The sequence below is a fragment of the Salmo trutta genome, chromosome 19 (assembly GCF_901001165.1).
Source record: "Salmo trutta chromosome 19, fSalTru1.1, whole genome shotgun sequence".
Lineage (NCBI taxonomy): Eukaryota > Metazoa > Chordata > Actinopteri > Salmoniformes > Salmonidae > Salmo > Salmo trutta.
The window spans coordinates 25,889,365-25,904,869 of record NC_042975.1 but is presented as its reverse complement, the minus strand read 5'-3'; the positions used below and the strand labels follow the sequence as shown (position 1 = coordinate 25,904,869).

At 40.2% G+C, this 15,505-nt stretch overlaps 1 protein-coding gene across 3 annotated transcripts in view; it reads right to left on the bottom strand.

Moving 5' to 3' along the window:
• Positions 1 to 15,254, bottom strand: part of LOC115154229 (dual specificity tyrosine-phosphorylation-regulated kinase 1A) — a 40,420-nt gene extending 25,166 nt beyond the window's left edge. Inside the window, exon 1 of one of the 3 annotated variants that reach the window (XM_029700236.1) lies at positions 14,680 to 15,254. The gene's annotated coding sequence lies outside the window, so the exon portion shown is untranslated. The remainder of the gene's footprint in view (positions 1 to 14,679) is intronic. The other 2 variants (XM_029700237.1, XM_029700238.1) reach the window with 2 other exon arrangements.
• Between the last annotated feature and the right edge of the window lie 251 nt (positions 15,255 to 15,505).

Genomic DNA, 15,505 nt, shown 5'->3' with positions numbered 1-15,505 from the left:
TCTCCTCGCTCCTACCTGGGCTCGAACCAGGAACACATCGACAACAGCCACCCTCGAAGCAGCGTTACCCATGTAGAGCAAGGAGAACAACCACTCCCAAGTCTCAGAGCGAGTGACGTTTGAAACGCTATTAGTGCGCACCCGCTAACTAGCCAGCCATTTCACATCGGTTACACCAGCCTAATCTCGGGGGTTGATAGGCTTGAAATCATAAACAGCGCAATGCTTGAAGAATTGCGAAAAGCTGCTGGCAAAACGCACGAAGGTGCTGTTTGAATGAATGCTTACGAGCCTGCTGCTGCCTACCATCGGTCAGTCAGACTGCTCTATCAAATCATAGACTTAATTATAACATAATAACACACAGAAATACGAGCCTTTGGTCATCAATATGGTCGAATCCAGAAACTATAATTTCGAAAATGAAACGTTTATTATTTCAGTGAAATACGGAACTGTTCCGTATTTTATCTAACGGGTGGCATCCCTAAGTCTAAATATTCCTGTTACATTGCACAACCTTCAATGTTATGTCATAATTATGTACAATTCTGGCAAATTAATTACGGCCTTTGTTAGGAATAAATGGACTTCACACAGTTCGCAATGAGCCAGGCGGCCCAAACTGCTGCATATACCCTGACTGCTTGCACGGAACGCAAGAGAAGTGACACAAATTTATGTTAGCATGCAATATTAACTAAATATGCAGGTTTAAAAATATATACTTGTGTATTGATTTTAAAGAAAGGCATTGATGTGTATGGTTAGATACATTGGTGCTACGACAGTGCTTTTTTTGCAAATGCGCTTGTTAAATCAAAACCTGTTTGAATCACAGCCTACTTCGACAATGAGAAATTAACAGGCACCGCATCGATTATATGCAACGCAGGACACATGGCTGAAGCATGGGGTTGCTCCTCTCCACCTCCAGAAATGTGTCCAATAATTATTTAAACATATTGGACAATGCAAATAGCCTATGCATGGTCCATCTTATCAGGTATGCAATAAGCATTATCACCTGTTGCTAGTGGAGCAACGGATCACAAAACTCACGGTTCGGATCTGATCACTGATACTTAAAGCAAGGAACTTTTTACAACAATACTGAATGAACACTTATTTTAACTTAATATAATACATCAATAAAATCAATTTAGCCTCAAATAATGAAACATGTTCAATTTGGTTTAAATAATGCAAAAACAAAGTGTTGGAGAAGAAAGTAAAAGTACAATATGTGCCATGTAAGAAAGCTAACGTTTAAGTGCCTTGCTCAGAACATGGGAACATATGAAAGCTGGTGGTTCCTTTGAACATGAGTCTTCAATATTCCCAGGTAAGAAGTTTTAGGTTGTAGTTACTATAGGACTACTTCTCTCTATACGATTTGTATTTCATATAGCTTTGACTATTGGATATTCTTATAGGCACTTTAGTATTGCCAGTGTAAGAGTATAGCTTCCGTCCCTCTCCTCGCTCCTACCTGGGCTCGAACCAGGAACACATCGGTAACTTTATCATCCCTAAGTCTAAATATTCCTGTTACATTGCACAATTTTCAATGTTATGTCATAATTACGTAAAATTCTGGCAAATTAGTTCGCAATGAGCCAGGCGGCCCAAACTGTTGCATGTACCCTGACTGCGTGCAATGAACGCAAGAGAAGTGACACAATTTCATGTTAGCAGGCAATATTAACTAAATATGCAGATTTAAAAATATATACTTGTGTATTGATTTTAAAAAAAGGCATTGATGTGTATGGTTAGGTACATTGGTGCTACGACAGTGCTTTTTTTGCAAATGCGCTTGTTAAATCAAAACCCGTTTGTCGAAGTAGGCTGTGATTCAATGAGAAATTAACAGGCGCTGCATCGATTATATGCAACGCAGGACACATTAGATTAACTAGTAATATCATCAACCATGTGTAGTTAACTAGTGATTGTTAAGATTGATCGTTTAATGCTAGCTAGCAACTTACCTTGGCTTCTTGCTGCCCTCGCGTAACAGGTAGACAGCCTGCCATGCAGGCTCCTCGTGGAGTGCAATGTAAGGCAGGTGGTTAGAGCGTTGGACTAGTAACCGGAAGGTTGCAAAAACGAATCCCCCCTGAACAAGGCAGTTAACCCCCATTCCTAGGCCGTCATTGAAAATAAGAATGTGTTCTTAATCTGACTTGCCTAGTTAAAGAAAGGTGTAAAAATAAAATAAATCGCTGGCAAAAAATACCGATTACCGATTGTTATGAAAACTTGAAATCGGCCCTAATTAAATCGGCCATTCTGATTAACCTGTTATGGATAGGGGGCAGTATTTTCACGGCCGGATAAAAAACGTACCCGATTTAATCTGATTATTACTCCTGCCCAGAAACTAGAATATGCATATAATTATTAGCTTTGGATAGAAAACACTCCAAAGTTTCTGAAACTGTTTGAATGGTGTCTGTGAGTATAACAGAACTCATTTGGCAGGCCAAAACCTGAGAAGATTCTGTACAGGAAGTACCCTGTCTGACCATTTCTTGGCCTTCTTGATCATCTCTATCCAAAACAGGGGATCTCTGCTGTTACGTGACACTTCCTACGGCTCCCATGGGCTCTCAGAAGGCGGCAAAAAGCTGAATGGTGGCTTTGCAGGCCCTGGCTGAAAAACATTAGCGCGTTTGGATAGTGGTCGGTCAGAGTACTATGAGACTGAGGCGCATGCACGAGTCGACTCCATGTTTACTTTCTATCTCTTTGTACTAAAACACGGTTTCCCGGTCGGAATATTATCGCTTTTTTACGAGAAAAATTGATTTTAAACAGCGGTTGACATGCTTCGAAGTACGGTAATGGAATATTTAGAATTTTTTTGTCACGAAATGCATCGTGTTCGTCACCCTTCTTTACCATTCGGATAGTGTCTTGAACGCACGAACAAAACGCCGCTGTTTGGATATAACTATGGATTATTGGGACCAAACCAACATTTGTAATTGAAGTAGAAGTCCTGGGAGTGCATTCTGACGAAGAACAGCAAAGGTAATAACATTTTTCTTATAGTAAATCTGACTTTGGTGAGTGCTAAACTTTGTGGGTGTCTAAATAGCTAGCCGTGATGGCTGGGCTATCTACTGAGAATATTTCAAAATGTGCTTTCACCGAAAAGCTATTTTAAAATCGGACATAGCGAGTGCATAGAGGAGTTCTGTATCTATAATTCTTAAAATAATTGTAATGTTTTTGTGAACGTTTGTCGTCAGTAATTTAGTAAATTCACCGGAAGTTTGCGGGGGGTATGCTAGTTCTGAACGTCACATGCGAATGTAAAAAGCTGGTTTTTGATATAAATATGAACTTGATTGAACAAAACATGCATGTATTGTATAACATAATGTCCTAGGGGTGTCATCTGATGAAGATCATCAAAGGTTAGTGCTGCATTTAGCTGTGGTTTGGATTTATGTGACATTATATGCTAGCTTGAAAAATGGGTGTCTGATTATTTCTGGCTGGGTACTCTGCTGACATAAACTAATGTTTTGCTTTCGCTGTAAAGCCTTTCTGAAATCGGACAGTGTGGTTAGATAAAGGAGAGTCTTGTCTTTAAAATGGTGTAAAATAGTCATATGTTTGAAAAATTGAAGTTTTTGTATTTTTGAGGAATTTGTAATTCGCGCCACGCCCATCATTGGATATTGGAGCACGACGCATTTCGTGACAAAAAAATTCTAAATATTCCATTACCGTACTTCGAAGCATGTCAACCGCTGTTTAAAATCATTTAAAAAATCATTTTTATGCTAATTTTCTCGTAAAAAAGCGATAATATTCCGACCGGGAGTCGTTGTTTCCGTTCAAAGACGATAGAATAAAAACATGGTGTCGTCTCGTGCACGAGCATGAGTCCCATTGTCCGCTGATAGACCACTTGCCAAAAGCGCAAATGTGTTTCAGCCTGGGGCTGCCTCGATATCATTCAGCTTTTTCCCGGGCTCTGAGAGCCTCCTATGGGAGCCGTAGGAAGTGTCACGTTACAGCAAAGATCCTCAGTCTTCAATAAAGAGAGACAAGAAGAACAAGATCTTGTCAGAGAGGGCACTTCCTGTAAGGAATCTTCTCAGGTTTTTGCCTGCCATGAGTTCTGTTATACTCACAGACACCATTCAAACAGTTTTAGAAACTTTGGAGTGTTTTCTATCCAAAGCTAATCATTTTATGCATATTCTAGTTTCTGGGCAGGAATAATAACCAGATTAAATCGGGTACGTTTTTTTATCCGGCCGTGAAAATACTGCCCCCTAGCCATAAGAGGTTAAATTGTTTCACTTGGGTCAAACCTTTCGTGTAGCCCTCCACAAGCTTCCGACAATAAGTTGGGTGAATTTTGGCCTATTCCTCCTGACAGAGCTGGTGTAACTGAGTTACACCTCCTTGCTCGCACATGCTTTTTCAGTTTGAGGTCAGGGCTTTGTGATGGCCATTCCAATACCTTGACTTTGTTGTCCTTAAGCCATTTTGCCAGAACTTTGGTAGTATGCTTGGGGTCATTGTCCATTTGGAAGACCCATTTGCGACCAAGCTTTAACTTCCTGACTGATGTCTTGCTTCAATATATCCACATAATTGTCCTGTCTCATGATGACCTGATCTATTTTGTGAAGTGCACCAGTCACTCCTGCAGCAAAGCACGCCCACAACATGATGCTTCCACCCCTGTGCTTCAAGGTTGGGATGGTGTTTTTCGGCTTGCAAGCCTCCCCATTTCTCCTCCAAACGTAACGATGGACATTATGGTCCTTTGCTGCTGTTCTGGGATTGATTTGCACTTTTCACACCAAAGTACGTTCATCTTTAGGAGACAGAATGCATCTCCTTCCTGAGCGGTATGACGGCTGCGTGGTCCCATGGTGTTTATACTTGCATACTATTGTTTGTACAGATGAACATGGTACCTTCAGGCATTTGGAAATTGCTGCCAAGGATGAACCAGACTTGTGGAGGGCTACAATTTTTTTTCTGAGGTCTTGGCTGATTTCTTTTGCTTTTCCCATGATGTCAAGCAAAGAGACACTGAGTTTGAAGGTAGGTCTCAAAATATATCCACAGGTACACCTCCAATTGACTCAAATTATGTAAATTAGCTTATCAGAAGCTTCTAAAGCCATGACATCATTTTCTGGAATTTTCCGAGCTGTCTAAAGGCACAGTCAACTTAGTGTATGTAAACTTCTGACCCACTGGAATATTGATACAGTGAATTATAAGTGAAATTACTTGTCATGCCCAAAGTAGATGTCCTAACCGACTTGCCAAAACTATAGTTTGTTAACAAGAAATTTGTGGAGTGGTTGAAAAACAGGTTGGAGTCATTAAAACATAAGTTTATGTAAACTTCCGACTTCAACTGTGTATAACGTAGGTACATGACGCCACGTAAATTTGTGCACTACACCTGCAACACAGCATTCATAACCTAGCCCACAATGTCTGTGTGGATCGAGCAGTTGAAAGAGGAGTTCTGTATCTATAATTCTTAAAATAATTGTAATGTTTTTTGTGAACGTTTATCGTGAGTAATTTAGTAAATTCACCGGAAGTTTGCGGGGGGTATGCTAGTTCTGAACGTCACATGCTAATGTAAAAAAGCTGTTTTTTGATATAAATATGAACACGATTGAACAAAACATGCATGCATTGTATAACATAATGTCCTAGGGTTGTCATCTGATGAAGATCATCAAAGGTTAGTGCTGCATTTAGCTGTGGTTTTGTTTTTTGTGACATTATATGCTAGCTTGAAAAATGGGTGTCTGATTATTTCTGGCTGGGTACTCTGCTGACATAATCTAATGTTTTGCTTTTGCTGTAAAGCCTTTTTGAAATCGGACAGTGTGGTTAGATAAAGGAGAGTCTTGTCTTTAAAATGGTGTAAAATATTCATATGTTTGAAAAATGGAAGTTTTCCGATTTTAGAGGAGTTTGTATTTCGCGCCACGCCCATCATTGGATATTGGAGCAGGTGTTCCGCTAGCGGAACGTCTAGATGTAAGAAGTTAACCCTGTTGCCCCTAAGTTAACGTTATAGGTAGCCAGCTAGCTTCATCTGGCTACTGAGGCTCCACCTGACGGGGTTACGTGTTGTGAAGCTAGCCACAATAAGGATTAGGCATAATAGTGGAATTTGCGGTTTGCCTTCAAAATAAAAGTTCCTCTTTGATGCAGAAGGTTACAATTGGTGGAATCATGCCATATTTAGTCGAGATAAGGTTAACCTGTTTAGGATAGGGGGCAGTATTTTCACAACCGGATAAAAAAACGTACCCGATTTAATCTGGTTATTATTCCTGCCCAGAAACTAGAATATGCATATAATTATTTGATTTGGATAGAAAACACCCTAAAGTTTCTAAAACTGTTTGAATGGTGTCTGTGAGTATAACAGAACTCATATGGCAGGCCAAAACCTGAGAAGATTCCATACAGGAAGTGCCCTCTCTGACCATTTCTTGTCCTTCTATAGCCTCTTTATGGAAAATAGAGGATCTCTGCTGTAACGTGACATTTTCTAAGGCTCCCATAGGCTCTCAGAAGGCGCCAGAACGGGGAATGACGACTCTGCAGTCCCTGGGCGAAAAACAGTAGGGCATGTGGAAAGTGGTCCATCTAAGAACAATGACACGGGCGCGCGTGCATGTGAAGAGTCCATTTTACATTTTCAGTGTTTGAACGGCAACAAGGTCTCCCGGTCGGAATATTATCGCTATTTTATGAGAAAAATCGCATAAAAATTGATTTTAAACAGCGTTTGACATGCTTCGAAGTACGGTAATGGAATATTTTGACATTTTTTGTCACGATATGCGCCGGCGCGTCACCCTTCGGATAGTGTCTTGAACGCAAGAACAAACACAGCTATTTGGATATAACTATGGATTATTTGGAACCAAAACAACATTGGGTGTTGAAGTAGAAGTCCTGGGAGGGCATTCTGACGAAGAACAGCAAAGGTAATCCAATTTTTCTTATAGTAATTCTGAGTTTAGTGAACGCCAAACTTGGTGGGTGTCAAATTAGCTAGCCGTGATGGCGAGCTATCTACTCAGAATATTGCAAAATGTGCTTTTGCCGAAAAGCTATTTTAAAATCTGACACCGCAATTGCATAAAGGAGTTCTGTATCTATAATTCTTAAAATAATTGTTATGTTTTTTTGTGAACGTTTATGGTGAGTAATTTAGTAAATTCACCAGAAGTTTTCGGTATGTTTGCTAGTTCTGAACATCACATGCTAATGTAAAAAGCTGGTTTTTGATATAAATATGAACTTGATTGAACAAAGAATGCATGTATTGTATAACATAATGTCCTAGGAGTGTCATCTGATGAAGATCATCAAAGGTTAGTGCTGCATTTAGCTGTGGTTTTGGTTTTTGTGACATTATATGCTAGCTTGAAAAATGGGTGTGTGATTATTTCTGGCTGGGTACTCTGCTGACATAATCTAATGTTTTGCTTTCGTTGTAAAGCCTTTTTGAAATCGGACAATGTGGTTAGATTAACGAGAGTCTTGTCTTTAAAATGGTGTAAAATAGTCATATGTTTGAGAAATTGAAGTTATAGCATTTTTAAGGTTTTTGAATTTCGCGCCACTCGATTCCACTGGCTGTTGACTAGGTGGGACGATTTCGTACCACATACCCGAGAGGTTAACTGCCTTGTTCAGGGGGGATTCGTTTTTGCAACCTTCGGTTACCAGTCCAACGCTCTAACCAGGATTAACAGGCTGACTACCTGTAACACGAGGGCAGCAAGAAGCAAAGGTAAGTTGCTAGCTAGCATTAGACTTATAAAAAACTATCAATCTTAACATAATCACTAGTTAACGACACATGGTTGATGATATTACTAGTTTATCTAAAGTGTCCTGCGTTGCATATGATCGATGCGGTGCCTGTTAATTTTCATTGAATCACAGCCTACTTCGACAAACGGGTGTTGATTTAACAAGCGCATTTGCGAAAAAAGTACTGTCGTAGCACCAATGTACCTAACCATAAACATCGATGCCTAACAGGAATATTTAGACTTAGTCACCCGTTAGATAAAATATGGAACGGTTCCGTATGTCACTGAAAGAAAAGAAAAAAACTTTTGTTTTCGAGATGATAGTTTCCAGATTCGACCATATTAATGACCCAAGGGTCGTATTTCTGTGTGTTTATTATATTATAATTAAGTCTATGATTTGATAGAGCAGTCTGACTGAGCGGTGGTAGGCAGCAGCAGGCTCGTAAGCATTCATTCAAACAGCCCTTCGCTGTGCTTCAAGCATTGCGCTGTTTATGACTTCAACCTGGGTGGGTATAATTTGTGGACCGATCCAACAGGAATCTATTCCAAAAACTTCGTAAATAAGAAGGTTTCCAAAAAAACAACGCATACAAAGATGTATAGCGGCAGAATAAGATACCGGGTAGGGAGTGGTCTATTTCATTGCGTTTTTCACTCATCACGTTTATTCCGAAAAATGTCTGTCCTCACATGTCTGTCTGCCTATGGACAAACATTAAGAATAAGCTACGTGGTGAGTTGATGCCTATTCGGCAGCTAGTTAGCTAGGTTTGTATGCGTTGCTACTTTGTATGCGTTGTTGGTTGACAACCTTTTACTTTATGTTTTTTGGAACAGATTCCTGTTGGAACGTTCCACAAATTATACCCACCCCTTCAAGCCTATCAACTCCCAAGATTAGGCTGGTGTAACCGATGTGAAATGGGTAGCTAGTTAGCCGGGTGCACGCTAATAGCGTTTCAAACGTCACGCGCTCTGAGGCTTGGAGCAGTTTTTTCCCTTCCTCTGCATGGGTAACGCTGCTTCGAGGGTGGCTGTTGTCGATGTGTTCCTGGTTTGAGCCCAGGTAGGAGCGAGGAGAGGGATGGAAGCTATACTGTTACACTGGCAATACTAAAGTGCCTATAAGAACATCCAATAGTCAAAGGTATATGAAATACAAATCGTATAGAGAGAATTAGTCCTATAATTCCTATAATAATATAATAACTACAACCTAAAACTTCTTACCTGGGAATATTGAAGACTCATGTTAAAAGGAACCACTAGCTTTCATATGTTCCCATGTTCTGAGCAAGGCACTTAAACATTAGCTTTCTTACATGGCACATATTGCACTTTTACTTTCTTCTCCAACACTTTGTTTTGCATTATTTAAACCAAATTGAACATGTTTCATTATTTATTTGAGGCTAAATTGATTTTATTGATGTATTAAGTTAAAATAAGTGTTCATTCAGTATTGTTGTAACTGTCATATATATATATATATATATAAATAATTGGCGGATTAATCGGTACCGGCTTTTTTTTGGTCCTCCAATAATCGGTATCGGCGCTGAAAAATCATAATCGGTCGACCTCTAGTCAGTATAGTTTTATTTTCATTCATTTGAGTAAAATGTGAGAACTGAGCTTCAGTCCTTCTACACAAAAATTATCCGGGGAGACCCCGGAACCCAAAAAACAGGGCAGAGCACTGAATGTGCCCTTTGTCAAATAATGTTGTACTTTTGATTGACTGGCTAACCCCCCCCCCCCCCCCCCAAAAAAATGGTCTACACAATGCTCAAACCACACAGTATCACTCTCAAACAGTTACACACACAGTATCTACGCATGTGCACGGGTTCGCTTCACGCCATTCTAGCTAGGGCACCAAAACGGAGGAGAAGTTGAGCCTTGCGCTTCAACGCTCTTAGTTGTTGCGGAAATTGACCCAATATTCTGTTTACTTTCTGCATCTAAATCATATCACTGAGTATACTTTGAATTCAAGTACACACCTAGCAAAAGACTTGTTTGGCTTGCAGTGTTTCTATAGTACACATGTGATGGGTGAGTTTGCAAAACAAACGCCCATCAGATTGATACAAGTCATCATGATAATTTTGCCACATAGGCCTACTTTGTAGTCAACATTTAATAGGGACGTTTTTTTGTGAAAGCCTTTATACATGACTGTTTCCTCATGCTAACTGGCTACAAAAAACAAAGGCTAATTCCCTTGCCGTAGGCTACTTCTTCAAAATGTTTGCAGAAAATATGAATCACTGATGTACTATTAGAAAAGTAGTGAAGTGATTTCAATGACAGTCCACCACAACATACCAGAATCTCCTGACTAGCAAGGGGCAGTCTGTTTAATTTCATTGTGTATTAAAAACACAGTTTAAGATCAGAGGGTATTTCTCCATTGGTTTGAATTGGGGATTGAGCTTCCTGGGAAAATGTTGAACTGGGTAGAAACAGGAGGTAAGGAGGGCAGGACTTGACATGGGGTCAATTGCAGGGCTAAGAGAGAAAAGTATACAATTAGACATTCGATCAAAGAGAGAGTCATGGAACCTCAACCGATCATGATATGGAGCAAATAAAGGTTAAACCTAGATACATTTTAAAACCATTCCAACATTGCTGCAGCAACATCCGTTTACGTGCACACGTGTGACCTGGGTAGAAGAAGCACTCAAACAGACTTGATCTAGCTAATGTTGTAGCCAATATAGATTTTTTTAAATGATTTATTTTGCTTTACAAGCGCTTTGAGATTCTGTCTAATGAAAAGAGCTATAAAAGTTTAATAAATTATATGTGTAAGTGCACAAGCCATTCTCATTAATGTTCAATATAATGTTCATAAATGGTTGGTTGTTTAGCAACAACCAACACAAGTGCAACTATGGGGCAAAACAGACAGTGTGGCTTACATTGATGACAAGCAATATTTAAGCTCCAATGTAAAAAAAAAAAATTATAATCACACAATGAGCACTTGTCTCAAATACATACTTACAGTTGTTGGTTAGCTAGCGAACAAATTTTAACATTGATATGAAATCCATCAAAACACCTCAAAAACAAGACATGGTATCATGAACAAGATGAAACGAGCTACTTAAGATTCCCTACATGACAGTTTGTCATTCTTGCTAGCAATTTTTATTTTATTTCACCTTTATTTAACCAGGTAGGCAAGTTGAGAACAAGTTCTCATTTACAATTGCGACCTGGCCAAGATAAAGCAAAGCAGTTCGACAACATACAAAAACACAGAGTTACACATGGAGTAAAACAACATACAATCAATGATACAGTAGAAAAAAATAATGTTAATTATGTTAGATAAGGGAGGTAAAGGCAAAAAAGGCCATGGTGGCAAAGTAAATAAAGTATAGCAAGTAAAACACTGGAATGGTAGATTTGTAATTTGAAGAATGTTCAAAGTTAAAATATAAATAATATGGTGCAAAGGAGCAAAATAAATAAAAACAGTAGGGGAAGAGGTAGTAGTTTGGGCTAAATTATAGATGGGCTATGTACAGGTGCAGTGATCTGGGAGCTGCTCTGATTGCTGGTGCTTAAAGCTAGTGAGGGAGATAAGTGTTTTCAGTTTCAGAGATTTTTGTAGTTCGTTCCAGTCGTTGGCAGCAGAGAACTGGAAGGAGAGACGACCAAAGGAGGAGTTGGCTTTAGGGGTGACCAGAGAGATATACCTGCTGGAGCGCGTGCTACAGGTGGGTGCTTCTATGGTGACCAGTGAGCGGAGATAAGGGGGGACTTTACCTAGCAGGGTCTTGTAGATGACCTGGAGCCAATATGTTTGGCGACGATTATGAAGCGAAGGCCAGCCAACGAGAGCGTACAGGTCGCAGTGGTGGGTAGTATATGGGGCTTTGGTGACAAAACGGATGGCACTGTGATAGACTGCATCCAGCTTGTTGAGTAGGGTATTGGAGGCTATTTTGTAAATGACATCGCCAAAATCGAGGATTGGTAGGATAGTCAGTTTTACGAGGGTATGTTTGGCAGCATGAGTGAAGGATGCTTTGTTGCGAAATGGATTGGAGATGATTGATGTGAGTCTGGAAGGAGAGTTTACAGTCTAACCAGACACCTAGGTATTTGTAGTTGTCCACAAATTCTAAGTCAGAACCGTCCAGAGAAGTGATGCTGGACAGGCGGGCAGGTGCAGGCAGCGATCGGTTGTAGAGCATGCATTTAGTTTTACTTGTATTTAGGAGCAGTTGGAGACCACGGAAGGAGAGTTGTATGGCATTGAAGCTCGTCTGGAGGGTTGTTAACACAGTGTCCAAAGAAGGGCCAGAAGTATACAGAATGGTGTCGTCTGCATAGAGGTGGATCAGAGATTCACCAGCAGCAAGAGCGACATCATTGATGTATACAGAGAAAAGAGTTGGCCCAAGAATTGAACCCTGTGGTACCCCCATAGAGACTGCCAGAGGTCCGGACAGCAGGCCCTCCGATTTGACACACTGAACTCTATCAGAGAAGTAGTTGGTGAACCAGGCGACGCAATCGTTTGAGAAACCAAGGCTACTGAGCAATCTGGCCATCCAGAATAGCAACATGCTGACTTCTTCCCATGGAAGCACACAAATAGTTTGTGATGTCAGCTAATCCATTTATTAGACTCGTGTTATTGAAAATAGCTGTTTTTACTTTCATGGATATCACCCATACACAGTCAAATATGAACCAGCATAGAAATTACTGGTAGTAATCTTGGGACACAGATGACCATATGAATCACTTGAGGAGTTTGCAGCTGTGAATAAAGTCAAAGGCAGGGAGAATGTAAATGTTTACTGTAAAGTACACTCAGCATAGAATGGTTCTATAAGTAGCCTAGATTGTTAGAGAATGTGTCCCTGAGGTCATTCTGTTTCCAAGAAACTAACCATGCCATGAATGAACCAGAAGCCCCTTTAAATAAAATTAGCCTATAGCGTCACAAGATAACTGATTGACCCACCAGTTAAACTTCAAACAAAGGCCAACCTGAGATCATCCATACCATTCACACACTTTACTATTCAAAGAGGTGCTTTGCTCTTGCTGTGCAATACTCTTGTAGCTGTTATATTAGACTAAGTTACCAAGGAATTAAAGGAATGACTAGGAACGGAAAACGTCATGGTGAACAGGTGCTACTACATAGCAATGATGCTGCTATCAGTTGACTGGTTATCCTGGTCTGGCCTACATGTAAAATATGGGCCTTCTCCAAGACCTTTGAAGAGGAGGAATTTACTCAAGTTATAGGCAGGCTTTGTACAAATTTACATTTACAAAGTCATGGGTATGCCTACTTTATTGACAGCAGAGGTGGGCTACCTCTTCTGAGTTCTCCTCAAATTAGTAACGTGAGGTTTGTTTAGTTTTCCTTACTGAACTTGCTGCTTCAGTCAGTGTATACTTTTGACATCAATTGTGTAATGTTCATTTTGTGATGTGGAACTTACATTCAACTATTCGTGTCAGCTACGAAATTCCTCATTCAATTTCAATTAGTAAATAGCCAAGTCGGTGTCTACCATCAGTCCAATTGAACAATGGCCATGATTACACTTGACTAGGGTCAACATGTTAGCTAACTATCGAACTTTGCTAGCCAACTCCATCACAGGACACACTTAGTCACATTAGCATATTCGCATTCAATTGTGTTTATGAACGTACCCACTAATGAATGACCTTGTGGCTGTTAATACATTTTTAAAAAGCATAGTGAATCTATGCCGTGCTCATCTATACTAGCTAGAAGGCTTCAAGCCGTTGGGAGGCCAAGGACGCAAACTTGAGCCATCGAGGGACCGGATAAACATTCGCTAGCTTGCTAGTTAGCATTAACTAACGTTACAGGCCAAGTTAAATACGTTAGCTAGTTGATAACGCAGTATCATGACAGAATGCTTTGAAGTGGCTAAACTCCACATCCTTATGACTAGCTGGCCATCAATCCATGCCCGCATCTCTGTGGCAACTGACAACTTGTCAAGTTAACCAGCTGGCTAGTATGTTTGCTGACAAACCAAGTTAGCTGGAAGGCAACGTATGATTGAGATTGTCTCTATTGAACCCATGTGCCTGAGGTGTATTTGTAGCTAGTTTACGTTACCTTGTCAATGGTGTTACTTAACTACAAGACCGGCTAATGTTAGCTAGCTTAGCTACGTTAATTACTTGCTAACAAGCAGTAACGTTAGGTAGCTAGTAACGTTAGCAGGCTTGCTAACGTTAGCTAGAAGTGTGGCACACACGTAGATAGCTAACTGAACATGACCTAACTTTAGCTTGTTAAAAGAGCAAAGGACCAGAGTTAACTAATTAAACGTAGACTAGCAATACTTCCTTCCACGGAATGACATTTGTAGCTGCTACGCTAAGTTTTCACATTTAGCTAACTACCCAAGTTTGCCAGCTGAATTGTAGTTAACACGTTAGCTAGCTAACCTAACGTTACTGGAATGGATTAAGGCTAGGTTTCTAACGTTATCTAACTTGTTAACTGTGGCAATGGAAAGTGACATAGTTAGCCAACTACACCAGCATGGCCTAAACCGTTAGCGAGCTAGCAATGTGATTAACGATACATAAGCCTAATGTTAATTGTCACATTTATATGGGGGTGCACGTTTTCCAACCAAAAGAGTGAACATTCTATAACGTTGGTTAGACCGTTACCAGCTAACTATCTAGCTTATTTGGCGCTAAAGCTAGCTGTAACGTTAGCTGGCTAGCTTGCTGTGTCTGTTTACAATGATAGCAATGTGACTGGCTAGTCAAAGTTACAGCGCAAACTTACCTTTGTCGCTGCCTGTCAGTCTTCCTATTCCAGAAAAATATCCTCATTTACAATCCCCAATGCCTTACGGCGATTTATTGAATACAGTCTCTTCTCCATGGAGCCCCCCAGATTTCCCAACGTACAACCCTCACTCCTCTGAATAGATGTCAATTCTTTTTCCAAATCAACAGCGCCTCTCGGTCAACTGCAGAAACGTATTCGATCTGACCATAGGGAAACCAACATTTCGATGAAGCTAGGCATGTATACTGTTAGCTGATCGACACATTAATTGTAACGAGAGCAGCATTGCTTCCAAATCATGATTAAAAATGACGACTACAAACCTGAAGACCCTGTTCTCTTTAAGGCTTTTTTGTGTAAATTTCACAAAATGGCGCGTGTTTCCAAACCTTTGCATCGAACCGGCCAGGCAGACCATAAACTACAGTCCACCAACGTACTCATTTAATGCCGTTGTAGCACAGCCGCTACGTTATAACCAACCCTTTTGATTATTTGAATCAATTTCTGTCATTGATATGATTAGTGAATTTACTATTCTGGCGGGAAGGTAACATTTTTGGGGAAAAAAGGAAAGTGGCTAACAAAATGGAGGCTGAATACGAACGTTACCATGACGACTATTATTCAAACGAATAAATTCCAGTCTCAGACCAATGACACAGAAAATACTGCCAATCAAATGTTCGTTTGAAAGGGGCGGGTCATAGAAACTCCTTGCCGCGAAAAAGTGTTCGGTTGATTCGCCACTGTATATATCAGGGTATGGCTAGAAGGGATCCAGATATGCGGACGAAATTGAGAAAAAGTTGGTGAAGCA